Here is a 15,551-nt window from a genome sequence, read left to right as displayed (position 1 = left end):
GACCCCCACTACCCAGTATACTACTGGCAAATGTTCAGTCTCTGGACAACAAGCTCTGCGAGCTGAGAGCGCGGATCTCTTTCCAACGAGAGACGAGAGATTGCTGTGTTATCTGCCTCACAGAAACCTGGCTGGCTGCGGAGACTCCAGACTCGGCCATCGAAATCACGGGCTTTTCCGTGCACCAAGCGGACAGAGCGAAAGACCTCTCTGGTAAAAGCAGAGGTGGTGGTGTATGTTTTATGATCAACAAATCATGGTGTGATCAGAGGAACGTACATTTCATCAAGTCTTTCTGCTCTCCTGATCTGGAATATCTCATACTTCTGTGTCGACCATTCTGGCTACCGAGGGAATTCACAGCGGTCATCATCACAGCTGTGTACATCCCCCCACAAGCCGACACAGACCGGGCACTCAGGGAACTGTATGGGAGTATAAGTCAGCAGGAAACCGCGCACCCTGAGGCTGCGTTCATTGTTACCGTTGACTTTAACAAAGCCAACTTCAAAACAATCGCTCCAAAATACCAACAACACATAAAGTTCAACACACGAGGGGACCGGGTTTTAGACCATTGTTACTCTCCTTTCCGGGATGGCTACAAATCCCTCCCCCGCCCCCCATTTGGCAAATCGGACCACGCTTCTGTTATGCTTTTGCCCGCTTACAGGCAGAAACTGAAACGGGAAGCACCCACCCTCAGAATGATCCAGTGCTGGTCGGACCAATCAGACTCTGCGCTACAAGACTGTTTTGATCACGCGGACTGGGAAATGTTCCGGTCCGCCTCTGATGACGACATCGAGGTTTACGCTGACAGCGTAACGTGTTTCATCAGGAAGTGCGTAGAGGACGTTGTTCCGACCAAAACAATACGGATATACCCCAACCAGAAACCATGGGTTAACGGCGACGTTCGCAGCGGCACTCACTGCGCGGACCTCCGCTTTTAATTCTTCTAACGCCGAGGAGCGTAAACAAGCCAGTTATGCCCTCCGTAACGCTATCAGTGAAGCCAAACGCCAGTACAGGCACAAACTTGAAGGTCAGTTCAACACCACTGACTCCAGAAGTATGTGGCAGGGAATTAATACCATCACGGACTACAAACGGAATAAAGACTCCGCCATGAACACCGCTGCATCTCTCCCGGACGAACTTAATACATTTTATGATTGTTTCGAGGACAGTAACACCGCCCTCGCGGAGAGAGCATTTGCGGCTGACGCTTCAGAGGTTGGTTCACTCTCCGTCTCTGTTGTGGATGTAACCCGATCCTTCCGACGGGTGAACATCCGTAAAGCTGCGGGTCCAGACGGCATTCCGGGCCGCGTCATCAGAGCGTGCGCGAATCAACTGTCTGGTGTTTTTACGGACATTTTCAATCTGTCCCTCTCTCTGTCTGTAGTCCCCACATGCTTCAAAACATCAACCATTGTGCCTGTACTGAAGCAAGCTATAATCACTTGCTTAAATGACTGGCGTCCTGTTGCTCTGACCCCCATCATCAGCAAATGCTTCGAAAGGTTAATCAGAGATTACATCTGCTCTGTTCTGCCCACCTCTTTGGACCCATTGCAGTTTGCCTACTGCAACAACCGCTCCACTTATGATGCCATTGCATCTACAATACACACTGCTCTCTCCCACCTGGAAAAAAAGAACACATATGTGAGAATGCTGTTTGTAGACTACAGCTCAGCATTCAACACCATAGTGCCCTCCAAGCTTGATGAGAAACTCCGGGCTCTGGGCTTAAACAGCTCGCTGTGCAGCTGGATCCTGGATTTCCTGTCACGCAGACGTCAGGTGGTTAGAATGGGCAGCAACACCTCCTCATCACTGACCCTCAACACTGGAGCCCCGCAGGGCTGTGTTCTCAGCCCACTCCTGTATTCACTGTACACACATGACTGTGTGGCAACACATAGCTCCAATGCCATCATTAACAACAACAACAACAACAACAAGTTACATTTATATAGCGCTTTTCTCAAACTCAAAGCTCTTTACATAGTATAGGGGGAATCTCCTCAACCACCACCAGTGTGCAGCATCCACCTGGATGATGCGACGGCAGCCATAGTGCGCCAGAACGCCCACCACACACCAGCTATTGGTGGAGAGGAGATGGTAGAGTGATGTAGCCAATTCAGGGATTAAGTTTGCTGACGATATGACGGTGGTAGGTCTGATCACTGATAATGATGAAACAGCCTACAGAGAGGAGGTGCACACTCTGACACGCTGATGTCAGGATCACAACCTCTCCCTCAACGTCAGTAAAACCAAGGAGCTTGTAGTGGACTTCAGGAAGAAAGATGGAGAACACAGCCCCATCACCATTAATGGAGCACCGGTAGAGAGAGTCAGCAGTTTCAAGTTCCTCGGTGTCCACATTACTGAGGAACTCACATGGTCCATCCACACTGAGGCCGTTGTGAAGAAGGCTCACCAGCGCCTCTTCTTCCTGAGATGGCTGAGGAAGTTTGGAATGAACCAACCCATCCTCACACGGTTCTACACCAGTACTGTAGAGAGCATCCTGACTGGCTGCATCACCGCCTGGTATGGCAATAGCACCGCCCACAACTGCAAAGCCCTGCAAAGGGTGGTGCGAACTGCCAGAAACATCATCGGAGGTGAGCTTCCCTCCCTCCAGGACATATATACAAGGCGGTGTGTGAAAAAAGCTCGGAGGATCATCAGAGACTCCAGCCACCTGAGTCTTGGTCTGTTCTCACAGCTACCATCATGCAAGAGGTATCGCAGCATCAGGACCCGCACCAGCCGACTACATGATAGCTTCTTCCCCCAAGCAATCAGACTGTTGAACACTTGATCTATCAGGATCAATAATTAGCACTGCACTTTATTCATCTATAATCTCACACTGGACTATCAACATTTTTCTCCTCAATACAACTACTTATATATATTTCATATACTCTTACTTATTGTATATTGTGTATTCTATATTGTGTGTATTGTTTACTGTACATTGTATATAATTATTGTGTTGTGTAAGTATGTTGTTATTGTAATTGGTATATGTCTCGTCACTGTCATGACTGCTATGTTGCTCGGACCTGCACACAAGAATTTCACCTACTGTTGCACTTGTGTACATGGTAGTGTGACAATAAAGTGATTTGATTTGATTTGATTTGATTAATATTGATTTTTCATCCTTAATAAACAACTTGACATACCAAACCACACTAATGAACTTAAATGAAATTCGAGTAAATCATGCTGAATATTCCACTGAATAATACAAATTAAGTTTGCTCTAGATGCAATGATTGAAAATTTTGACCTTACAAACTGAATGCTTTCTTGGCCAAATTAATGGAGAGACGTTTCTGTTTCTCCAAACGCACGCTTGTACAAACTCTCCCTCCATACTCATGCTTGTCGTCCATGATTTTAGTTCTTAAATCTTCCCATTCCATCAAATTGATGGATATAAAAAATGCTTCCCATATCTAATGTTGTTAATGTTAAAGTCTGTGCGTCCAGTCAAACTCTACAGTGCTTTGGTACATGTTGGCTAAATGTTGACGAATCTAGCCAAATTAGAAGGCAACATGGACAAGTTGTATGACATGACCTCATCCTCAAAAACCATTAAAATAAATTAAATAGAGGTTAAACATGTTTTTTGTCGACAGCAATGTGTTTTGTGCGATTAATTATTTGTTACAGAGAGTCAAAAAAGTAAAACTACGTCCTGAAGCAAAACCAATTGAAAAGTACTGAGCGCTCTGTGCACATGTCCTTCGGAGCGTACACAGACAGGATGTCTGCCCTTTGAATGAGAAAACCCTAATTACTTATTTGTAGCACTGGACAAACAAGATTTTCCTTGTACACAGACCATTATGCAAAACATCCCACTTATGAGATGCCAGACAGAAAATGATAGTGTGTCATGTGAGAGAATGTGAATATCTGCAGTGATTGATTGATTGCTGGATTACTCATTGATGTATGTATTGATTGATGGATGACCTATAGATGGTTGTGTTGCCCATGGAAGTCACCAGCACTAAATATCTTCCTAATTAGAGGCAGACAATCTCAGAGCTGCGGGACAGGGTGGACACAGACTTGGGCAAGCTGTCGCCCAGCAGGGCACAGGGCAGCTCCCATAAAACCCCATTGCCTGCCCTGAAGAGAGAAACAGCGAGGGAGAGAGAAATGTTGAAATTGACGCTCAAACAAAGAGCGAGTAGATAAGAGGGGTGAGATTGGCTCCACTGTAAATACCACAGCAGCAGTAAAAGAGTAAAAGACTGCACCGAGCACAGCTGCCCAGTGAGACGCAAACAAAGCCAGTGAACTCCACCCATAAACAGTGGACGTTTGGTGAAATTACACCCTAAAGAATTAGTTAATATTCCACCCCATCACACTCATGCAGACCCGACCTAGCCATGCCATACGCGATTATAAGTATAACCGATGTGGAATGGACATCTAAGGTCAGCGGATTTGATGCTATGCTGTCTGGTGAAATAGAAATCCCTGAATAAATATAGAAGCTGTCTGGAACTAGATCAGTGACAGAGGGAATTAAAATCAGTTAACTAGTTTTAATATTAACGTAACCCTTAAAATGTTGAAAGAGCTGTTAGCTCTTAATGTTCGTTCTGTTCCAGATCCTAATAAGCTGCTTTGCTTTCTATTACCTACATGGATAGTATAATTTCAAATGGAAATGGAACCTCATAAGTTACTTTTTTTTTTTTTAAGTTTATATTATGACTTGCAATAAATTCCAATATAATATTCATTATTCAAAAATATTCAATACATGCTATTTAATCTTAATAATAGATGATTTACACTGAACAATTTACATTATTCTTTTAACAACTGTTACTTACTGCATTCAAAATAAATGCAAATACATATTTTACAACTATTTTATTTGCATATTCTGTCACAAACAGCCAGTATGCACTGACGTGGTATAGATGTGGTCTCGTTCTTCTGACCCATCTTGAGTGGTGGTATAAGATCATTAATAGAACATATCTGAGCTAATAACTGTTACAGTGATTGCAATATGGAAACTAAAAAACAGCCATTTGTGATCTGGGTTTGTGCTATTCCTTCATGTAAAGTTCAAATCTACAACAGCAGCTGCAGGGCAATTGGTGCTCATTTGAGCAGACAAAAACAATGACGTTTGAGAGATGAAATCTCATCATTTATATCAAACCCTGAGTCAAGTCAAGTCAAGTGGTTTTTATTGTCGTTCAACCATACACAGTTAGTACAGTACACAGTGAAACGAGACAACGTTCCTCCAGGACCATGGTGCTACATAAAACAACATAGGACAAACACAGAACCATATGAGACTACACAGACTAAATAACATACCTATATAAAGTGCACGTGCAAACGTGTGCAAAAAGTATGGGACAGTGCAATAAATTACTAAAAATTAACAGGACAATATGTACACTGAGAGACAATGCAGCGCCGACCAGTACACAGTAGTGCAAAAAGATGACAGTTTCTAAAAAGACCAAATGTAAACATAAAATACTATGAGATTCTGTTCTATGCACATAGCAGTTATTGAGGTAGCAGCCAGGTATTAAGTGACAATAATTAAAGTGCAACTAAGGACACGTGTGTGTGTGTCAGTCCAGTCTCTGAGTATTGAGGAGTCTAATGGCTTGGGGGAAGAAGCTGTTACACAGTCTGGCCGTGAGGGCCCGAATGCTTCGGTACCTCTTGCCAGACTGCAGGAGGGTGAAGAATTTGTGTGAGGGGTGTGTGGGGTTGTCCACAATGCTGGTTGCTTTGCGGATGCAGTGTTTTTCGTAAATGTCTTTGATGGAGGGAAGAGAGACCCCGATGATCTTCCTTACTATCCTTTGCAGGGCTTTGCGGTCCGAAACGGTGCAAGTCCCAAACCAGGCAGTGATGCAGCTGGTCAAGATGCTCTCAATAGTCCCTCTATAGAATGTAGTGAGGTTGGGGGAGGGAGATGTGCTTTCCTCAGCTTTCGAAGAAAGTAGAGACGCTGCTGGGCTTTCTTGGTAATAGAGCTGGTGTTGAGGGACCAGGTGAGGTTCACCGCCAGGTGAACACCAAGGAATTTGGTGCTCTTGACGTTCTCCACAGAGGATCCGTCGATGTTCAGCGGAGAGTGGTCACTCTGTGCTCTCCTAAAGTTAACAGCCATCTCTTTTGTTTTGTCCACATTCAGAGACAGGTTGTTGGCTCTACACCAGTTTGTTAGCCGCTGCACCTCCTCTCTGTATGCTGACTCGTCGTTCTTGCTGGTGAGACCCGCCACGGTCTTGTCATCGGCGAACTTAATGATGTGGTTCGAGCTGTGCATTGCTGCACAGTCGTGAGTCAGCAGCGTGAACAGCAGTGGACTGAGCACACAGCCCTGGGGGGTCCCAGTGCTCAGTGTGGTGGTGGTGGAGATGCTGTTCCCGATCCGGACTGAGAGGTCTCCCAGTCAGGAAGTCCAGGATCCAGTTGCAGAGGGAGGTGTCCAGGCCCAGCAGGTTCAGCTTTCCAATCAGATGCTGGGGAATGTTTGCGTTCAATGCTGAGCTGAAGTCTATGAACAGCATTCGAACGTATGAGTCCTTTTTGTCTAGGTGGGTGAGGGCCAGATGGAGGGCGGTGGTGATGGCATCGTCTGTTGAACGGTTTGGACGAAACGCGAACTGCAGTGGGTCTAGTGAGGGGGGCAGCTGGGTCTTAATATGCCTCATGACGAGCCTCTTGAAGCACTTCATGATGATGGGTGTGAGTGTGACGGGACGGTAGTCGTTGAGGCAGGACAGTCGTTTTTTGGCATGGTGACGATGGTGGTGGCCTTGAAGCACATTGGAATGACGACGCTGCTCAGAGAGATGTTGAAGATGTCGGTAAGAACATCTGCCAGCTGGTCTGCACATCCTCTGAGCACTCTGCCAGGAATGTTGTCTGGTCCAGCAGCCTTCCATGGGTTGACTCTGTGTAGAGTTTTCCTCACATCAGCCGTAGTAAGACAGAGCACCTTGTTGTTGGGAGGAGGGGTGGTCTTCCTCTCCACCACGTCGTTCTGTGCTTCAAACCTAGCATAGAAATCGTTCAGCACATCTGGAAGGGAGGTATCTTTGTCACAGGCAACTGATGTTGTCCTGTAGTTGGTGATGGTCTGGATGCCCTGCCACATGCGCTGTGTGTCACCGCTGTCCTGGAAGTGACTCTCTGGGCGTGTGCTCGCTTTGCCTCTCTGATGGCCCTGGACAGGTTGGCCCTCGCTGTTCTTAGGGCAGCCTTGTCGCCTGCTCTGAAGGCGGTGTCTTGGGTCCTCAGCTGCGCACACACCTCCGCAGTCATCCACAGCTTCTGGTTGAAGCATGTGGTGATGGTCTTGGAGAAGGTGACAGGTAGCTGGTCACTGATGCTGTGTATTCCTCCAAGTTGGTAGAGTCACTACATGTTGCAGCCTCCCTGAACATGTGCCAGTCAGTACACTCAAAACAGTCCTGAAGAGCAGAGCTGGCTCCTGCTGGCCAGGTTTTCACCTGCTTCTGGAGCGGTTTTGTGCATCTGACGAGCGGTCTCTATGCTGGAATTAGCATAACAGAGATGTGGTCTGAGTAGCCGAGGTGAGGGCGGGGCTCCACCCGGTACGCGCCTGGGATATTCGTGTAAGCAAGATCAAGCGTATTCACCCCTCTCGTTGCAAAGTCCACATACTGATGGAATTTAGGGAGCACTGTCTTGAGATTTGCATGGTTGAAATCTCCGGTGACAGTAGTCAGGAACAGTCCGTCAGGGTGAACATTCTGCAGTTCGCTCATAGCCCCATACAGTTCACAGAGCAAATCCTTAGCGTTAGCTCTGGGGGGAATGTAAACTCTGGTTATAATAACAGTGGTGAATTCTCCACCAGTGATGAGCAGTAACTAGAGACTAGCATAGAGTTATTGCACCATTCCATGTTTATGTAAACACACAAGCCACCACAATGAATCTTACCGCACAGAGCTGCATTTCTGTCGGCACGAAACGAGGCGAGCCCGTCTAGCTGAATGGCGGTGTCCGTAAATCTGTCGCTGAGCCACGTCTCCATGAAAACAAAGATGCAGCAGTCTCTAAGCTCACGCTGTGTAGTCTGCTGGAGAATCCTTTACAAACATCAAGAGTTCTGCAAAACGTTTTCACATGCAAATTAGTTTTGCAGCAAACTCTTTATTGTGGCCAAAGGTTTGCTTAAGGTTCAACACTATCGGTGAAGAGCTGCAAACTTCAGGCAAACATTTTCAGCAAATCACTCATTTGAATATGAAAATAATGAGTGGGAAATTTGCACTCCCACAAATAGCACTTTTGAGGCATTTCAGCTCAATCTGAGCACCCATTGCAAAGCAGATCTTTTTTTAGCATGCCAAAGTGGTGCCGCCTAGAATATCTTCATACATAGAATCGGACAATAGCATGTTGCTAAGTTAATGTCCTGATACCCTTGTATCACATTCAAAAATTTAGTCCATTTCTAAATTATTGTTTCATCAATACTTGGCTGTATTGAATTAGATATACAGTACACAGTGAGATATTAGCAGTAAGCTATTTCTCGATTAGTTCTAGTTTTTTTTTTTACTGAGCTTGTCACAGTGCATTCTGAAATTGCCTTTTCCATGAAGGATCCATGTGATGGCACTTTAGAATTTGCCAAAAATGAGGTACAGTGTCTTATAAGGGGGGAACAGATTTTGTGTCAAGAATTTGCCGATGATGTCTTAAAAGGCAGCTCAAGGTTTGGGAGTTTACACTCATAGACATTTGTTGTGTATGTAAGTGTGTGAACGTGTGTGTGTTGGCACATACATGTGGATGCTATTAAAAACAACATTCATTTAGGAATATTGGGGTACAAACTGTTATGGGTAACAGATTAAATGTATTTAATTAGTATTGTATCAAATATCTACTCAGAGAATATTATGCTATGTGAGGTGATGAATATAAAAAAAGCTTCCTGCTAAATCACACAAATTCACATTAAAATGACATTATTTTTCAAAGAGAAGTAAACTGATGCTGACAATTTTCCCTCAATTATTTGTCTGGAAAGTAAAATCCAAATAAATGTGGCAGCATTTACCCTTCAGAGAATACTTATTAACAGGTCCTCTAGAGGACACAGTCTCTCTCTCTCTCTTTCCCGGGCTGATTGACTGTGCTCATTGCCCTGTGGGGGATCATAAAGAACTGTGATGAGGGATGTGCTACTGTTTTTAAATTAGCATTGTGGCCTCCTCCTGAGATACATACCTGTATGTTTTAGTGTCTGCAGCCGTTCAAATCCCACTTACAGTCATCTCCAACTTAAGACCACACCTCTCATTATGAGCAACACAATTAATAAATGGAGCAGCAAAACGCAATTATAAACATAAACAAACTCACTCTATAGACATAGACACTTTAAGAGAGACTGTAGCTGTCTAGTTGACACACAGTTATCACTGTATACGTGTGTGTGTAGGCCTACTATGAAATTGTGGTTTGGGGTTGAATAAGGGAGTGAGAGAATTATGTTTTTTAAAAACAGAAGAAACACTTAGGAATCCATTGATTTTAATCTTATTGATATTTAGACACAAAGGAATGTCCAATAGGACAAAGGAAAGACCACAGAATGGTGAGGTGACCTTTGGTGAGACAAGTGAGAACGAAAGGGAAAATAAAAAACAAAGAAAGAAAGAAAGCATAAAGAAATTGAAGCCTGTTTTAGAACTTTTTTTTTTCGTAAATGACAATTAAGAACCTTTTCCTCCAAATTCACATTAGGCCTACTGTAACTGTGGATGTTTAACTTTTGAATTTGTTTGTATTTCTTAGTGGATATTATCTTTGGTGATTCTTACTAAATGTTTTATGTAATACAGTAAAAAAAAAAAAGCTGTAGTATTTTTTAAGCTAATTCAGCTTTCAGCATACATTAAAGTCACTAAAACAAACAATAACATGATGTACAAACCCTTTACTATTTAAATTATTTTATATATCATTATTTATTTATTTAAACATTTGAAAATAAAATAATGAAAATAGTCACATTCCAAAAATATATTTTTTGGTAACACTTCTACTCTTCTACACTACATTTAATGTTCCCTTTCATAAAGGAGTTCATAAATGACTACTAATTCATTTAAAAATGCATAATAAATAATTTATATGTGGTTGCATAAAAAGGGTGACTTTCATGCAATACCTGCCAAACAGTGAGCCATTTTAACGCACATGATATAAATACTTCATAGAACTTTTTCTGCATTAATAACCAGTGAAAATGTACCTAATGTAAAGTGGACTCCTATGAAGCATTTATTAAGGAGTTGCCAACATTATAAACGTATGTATATACAGCCGTGGCCAAAAGTATTGACAGCAACGTTTGCTGCTTCAGTTGTTGTGGTGTTGATTCACATTGTTTGTAGATTATTGTGCAGAGTAATCAGATGCATTTTAAATAATTGCAAAAAGCTTCATTGGCCAGTTTGTTTTGGCCCTGGCACAAAATGACCAGCTAACATAATTTCACTAGTCATATCAACAGCACACGGGAAAGTGTGAACGAGCACTAGTCAGGTGAAATCACTCTATCATTCTGATTGGATTATAAGAGCAGAGTGATTGCTATAAAAGTAGGGAAGAAGTGCTTCCAATCATTGTGTTCTTGTTAGCAATGGTTAACTCTAAAGAAAGACGTGCAGCCATCATCAATTTGCATTAAAACATTGAATGGCACAAACACACACATATGACGAAAGCTGCCCGTAAATGCTCTCTCTCTGTCATACCACCATCTGCAGTCAGCCTTTATCCCTCTCTGAGGCTTGATTAGCCTGATAAGGGGCCGGGTGTGTAGAATCACGACCCTGTCACAACCACCTCCAACCTCTCCAGATGCTGGACAATGGAGGTGGAGAACACCAAAATATCATCCAGATACAAAAGTAGGGACTGACAATGCTGGTCTCCAAATTACCTCTCCATCAGTCTCTGGAATGTAGAGGGGACTAATGTAGAGGGGACATTACAGAACTTTGGCTTATCCCCCTCAGTGACAGGGACCGGGTTATAGCCACTGGCTAAATCCATGGTAGAACACCAACAGGCCCCTATCAACACATCCAGCAACTCCTCAATCCGAGGCAAGGGGAATGCATCCCTTCTTGTCTTGGCATTTAACTGACTGTAGTCAACACACATGCGTAGACAACTGTCCTTCTTTTTAACCAAAACAATTGGGGAAGTGTAGGGGCTGCAATTCTCCCTGATTACCTGAGACTCCAGCAGTTGATTAATGTGGGCTTTCAGTGACTCCTGCTGGTAAACTGACCAGCAGAAAACACTCTGTGTGGAAAAATCAGGACATCAGATGTCCCTATGTTGACCACCGACACATACACAGTGCCTCCAGTCACTTGTATCAGTCAATTGGTGGGAGAAACTAAAAAAACCCTCAGATAACCCTACCGAAGTGGGCTCAAGAAGCATTGTCCCGCCTGCCAGCTGTTCAGCACAAGTTGCCACGACAAACTTAATTTGCCGCCCGCAATACGACAAGCCAAAGGACCGCGCACCTTTACTTTGGTCGTACACTCACCAGGGCTTGAAAAACCGGAAGCAGCGTACCGGATACTGTTGGAAATTCAAATAAAGCAGGGCCATGCTGTCCAAAGAGCTCCTGGTAGCATCACCCAAGTACGTTCATCCCAAGAACATCTGGGACTTGAGAGCACAAGCCACCAGGAGGGTCCTTGGCCACCATAACCCTACCACAAAGCTGGACATCTAATTCCATATAACCTATATATGGAATGGAGAGCCCATTCACAGCCCAAAGCTGCAGCCACGGACACGCCCTCAAAAGATCTATGTCCCATGGTTCAAAATGCTGAAAGATGCAACTTTCTGTGACGTTGGATACCATTGAACCAGTATCTGTTAAACAGGGAACTAAGATGCTGCCGATTAAAACATCAAGATGCAGACAGAATGACATCAAATTTGGTATCGAATTGGGTTGACTAAAGGCTTTTCCCCAGCCAGGCTGTGTTTCTTCGACCTATTTTTCTGAAGAGTGATCAGATCGTGGCTGCCTGCCCTCAGCAACTGTTTTGTCAGCACAGGGGTGCAAAAGCAACCAGGACAAAACACGTTCCTCCTTGCACTCCCTTGCAAAATGGCCTGAATTCATGTCACAGATGCAGCCTTAGATCGACTGCAGCTTTAGAGCTGGTCGCACACACATGAATTACAACAACGGACATCAGCATGTCAACAGCAATCCGAAATGCAGGAGCATGCTTCAGGGAAGTGGAAGGGAGTGAAACCGGAAAGGGTGGTCCTCAGGCAATAATACACACCAGACGGTACCCCAAAGTCCTATTTTATACACTCCCTGGGGGACGGTGATTGGACAAACCATACACTCGACAGACGTAGTATAATGGACAAAAAATCAGTACAACTCCCATTATCTGTTCTACTACACACAGATTATTGCATCAATCTCAGACATCTGCTGATTAGGAACCACATCGATCTCAATCCCTCGCCACTCAAGAACAACCACAACAACAACAAACAATTGTGGCATGTCAAGGCATCCGCTCATGTTACTGCTTCCTGCATTACATGCCAGATGTTTACTATAGTTACTATACTATGTTCCATCAGCAGTGAGGGGTTTACATTTGATAAATGTAAGGAATTAGGCAAGCTGATGGAGAAGATTAATGAGTTGAAGACACACATCGGAACGCTAGTGGAGATCAGTGAGAAAGAGAAGCAGCTAGATACTATTTCGGATGTTGGTAGTACAGTGAGCAACATACACACTTTGGTTCTGGCTGAAGAGCCCCTGCAGCAGGGGGATTGGGTGACATCTTGACGGCATACTCACTCAGCTAAGCGACACCACTTTCCCATTCCTGTTAGGGTTTACAATTGATTCTCTCCACTCAGTGATGCACCCACTGTGAATAATATTGAAAGAGTCCTAATCATGGGTGATTCTATTGTAAGGAACGTGGAAATAGAGACTCTAGCTACTATTGTTAAATGCATTTTGGATGCCAAAGTGTCTGACATCGGATCAAATTTACAAGTGCTGGCTAATGCTAAATGTAGATTTTCTAAAATTGTTATCATGTCTGCACTAACGATGTCCAGCTTTGCCAGTCGGAGATCACTAGAGATAATATTAAAGAGGTGTGTGAACTTGCAAATATGACAATGTAATATGCTCTGGCCCCCTCCCTGCTCATCGTGGTGATGTGGTTTATACCAGATAAGTGTCACTGAATGGCTTGATGTCTGAGGAGTGTTTGGAGAATAGCATAGGATTTATAGACAATTGGATGAGTTTTTTGGGTAGACATGACCTGCTAAAGAGAGACGGACTCCATCCCTCCAGGGAAGGTGCCATTCTCCTCTCTAGAAATTTGGCTCATAGTCTTAATAATCATAGTATTTGACTAACTGGGGCCCATGTCAGGAAGCAGACAAACTGGCTAATCCAAACATCTACTAGCTTCCTTGAGATGTCACATAGGTCACATAAACTACAACACATAGAGACTGTATCACCTAGATATCACATAGAGACTGTGTCTGTTCCCTGAACCACCAAACACAAAACTCTCAATAAATCATTTAGAAACATTTTTATTAAGGTCAATCTTGAAAATATTTATATATATATATATATTATATATAAACATCACATAAAGGTAGGGTTACTAAAAATTACACCTCTTTCTAACAAACACTAATTGTAAATTAAATTATTACAGTCTGTTTGAATGAAACCTGGCTTAGAACAGATTAATATATTGTTAAAATGAATCTACTCCCCCAGGTTATTGTTATAAACATAAGCCTCATCTGAAGGGTCGAGAATTTACAGTGATGTTTTTGGTGTTACTCAGAGGACAGGATATAAATTTAAGTCTTTTGAACTAATAATGCTTAATGTAACACTGTCAGATATAAATAATAATCTTTTGCCCTTGCTACAGTATATATATCACCTGGGTTTACTCTGGTTTCCTTGGTAAATTTGCTAATTTTCTATCAGATCTAGTAGTTAATGTAGATAGAGCTTTAATTGTTGGTGACTTTGTAGCGTGGCCACATAAGGGGATGTTTTATATATAGGCTGATGACTTTAAACTAATTATTTTTGTCATTTATGCCTATTAGTTGTATTACTTACCCCTGTAACCTGTTATATCCCTCAGCTGTTGTGTGTTTATCCCCGATCTCTGTTCACGCGAGATCTTCGCGTGAATTCGTCTTACGTGTTTTCCTGCCACGTAAACAGGAAGTAACTTTCAGTTTCCATTTAAAGAACCGCTATGCCGGTTGTCGGCGCTCATTTGCGAGTACGCCCAATTACAAACCCATTCATACATACATTGGATTTCGCTGGTGACTGACCTGGGAGCGCTGAGACGCCGTTCTTCTTTGAAAGTATTTTCGTTTGGCTCGCTGCCAGGATTACTTTTTATCAGAGGACATTTGGTCATTCATCACTTCATCACTTCATCACTTGGTCGTGCTCACGGACAATACAAACACCCGGTGAGGCTGATCTGGACACTGTAAATAACTCTGTGCACTCTGGACTTCACTTTTACTTGTATATACACCTTGTTGGTTAATATTGGTATAAATATTATTGGTATTGTTACCACATAGTGGTGGCCCGTACGGGGAACTACGTGCCGTTTCTATTTGTTGATAGTGTTTTTTTTGGTGTTGATAAATATGGAAGACATGACACAGGTAAATGGAGCATTAATTAATGTACATAATGATGAAATTGAGAATGAGTTAAGGTGTAGCTCTGAGGAAACTGAGGATGCTGATTTCACTGCGGGCCGGTTTGTTACCAGACGTAACCCGACAGATGAAATAGCATCTATAATAAGTTCATTATATAATTCTGATGAAGATGATGAGGATGATAATGTTGATAAAGAAATGGTGAATATAAATGTTGTACAGACAATGCAAATGGAGATTGATAAACTCAAGGTGGATTTATTGGCTCTTAATGCAAAAATACAACATAATGAACAGGCATTACAACAGTCTGTAGATAGTTCCCTTAATAGGGAAACTAGTTTCCGGGAGGCAGTGGACGCTGGCTTAGCAGACTTAGAAGATCATTTCCAGAGGTCTATAGAGAAGTTGGAGAGAGTGGTGGTTGATTGTTTCCTGCGGAGAGATGCAAGATGGGAAAATCAAATGAAAAAAATAAGATTCACCAGTACCCCATCTCGATCTCAAATACAGTCTTTTTACCCTGCTCCTTCCCCATCTACAGCCAATGCTTTGAAAACTCCCGTACCAGCTACAAGACATAAAGTCCCCCCGGTTAACAGAGGTAACGCTACCTATGACGTCACTGCTGGAGCACAAGTATCTAACCTGGCTCACCCTTCATGTATGCCCAGTATGTCATCTTTCTGTGGGAAACCCCCTAT

Source organism: Xyrauchen texanus, chromosome 17 (genome assembly GCF_025860055.1).
Source record: "Xyrauchen texanus isolate HMW12.3.18 chromosome 17, RBS_HiC_50CHRs, whole genome shotgun sequence".
In the NCBI taxonomy this organism is placed as follows: domain Eukaryota; kingdom Metazoa; phylum Chordata; class Actinopteri; order Cypriniformes; family Catostomidae; genus Xyrauchen; species Xyrauchen texanus.
This window is presented reverse-complemented; position numbering follows the sequence as displayed.